The following is a 1,139-nucleotide window of genomic DNA, read 5'->3' as shown; positions in this document are numbered from 1 at the left end:
CTTCGGTATTTCCCCTTTTCGTAGGGGATAGGTTGGAGCGGTTGTACATGTCTTCACACACGGCCGAAGCTATGAGATGGCACGCTAATAGGGAATTGCATGACGAAGATACCCTTATACACCCTGCTGACGGGGAGGCTTGGAAGCATATAGACAAGGAGTTTCCTCATTTTGCGTCAGAGGTCCGGAATGTGAGGGCTCGGGCTCTCATCCGACGGGTTCAACCCTTTTGGCAACATGAGTCTTCAATACAGTGTATGGCCGGTGATTTTGGTACCGTACAACCTTCCCCTATGGATGTGCATGAAGAAGGAATACAATATGTTGAGTTTGTTGATTCCGGGGCCCGGTTATCCAGGGAAGTGTCTCGATGTGTATTTGAGACCTTTGATTGAAGAGCTTAAATTTTTGTGGGATGTTGGTCATCCCACTTATGACAAGTACACGCACGAGATGTTCCAGATGCATGTCATGGTTGTTGGTACCATCAGTGATTTTCCTGCCCGTGGGATGTTGTCGGGTAACGTTGTTAGGGGATACAAGGTTTCTCTAGAGTGCCTTAGCGATGAGGGGAGCAGCAGTCATTGCAACAAGATATGCAAATTGGGTCACCGTACTCTCCTTCCATATGATCACGAATGGCGGCTCGATGCACAGGCATTTGATGAGACCATAGAAAACGGTGTGCCTCCCAAAAGATGGACAGGGGAAGAAATTTTAGCAGTGCTTAATGAGTACGATTTTGGGTAGCTCAGCAATCATCCCAACATTGTGGCGGCAATACCTGAAAGACCCGACAGGTACAAATTCTGGACACATAAGAGCATATTCTGGGAACTCCCATACTGGAGTAAGTTGTTGATCAGGCACTACCTAGATGTGATGCACATAGAAAAGAATGTTTGCGACAGTGTGATGGGCACAGTGCTGAATTTGGAGGGGAAGACGAAAGACGGTCCTAAGGCACGCATTGATCTAAAAAAAATGCAATTAAGAAGACATCTGTGGTTGAAAGAAGGGAAGAAAAAAAAATAGCCTCAAGCTCCTTACACCGTGAAGCCTGACCAGAAGAACCTAATTTTCAGGTGGATGAGTTGTGTGAAGTATCCTTCAGGCTATGCAGGAAATATAGCCCGGTG

Source organism: Fragaria vesca, linkage group LG5 (genome assembly GCF_000184155.1).
Source record: "Fragaria vesca subsp. vesca linkage group LG5, FraVesHawaii_1.0, whole genome shotgun sequence".
Lineage (NCBI taxonomy): Eukaryota > Viridiplantae > Streptophyta > Magnoliopsida > Rosales > Rosaceae > Fragaria > Fragaria vesca.
The sequence above is the reverse complement of the archived record's forward strand: the minus strand, read 5'-3'. Positions refer to the sequence as shown.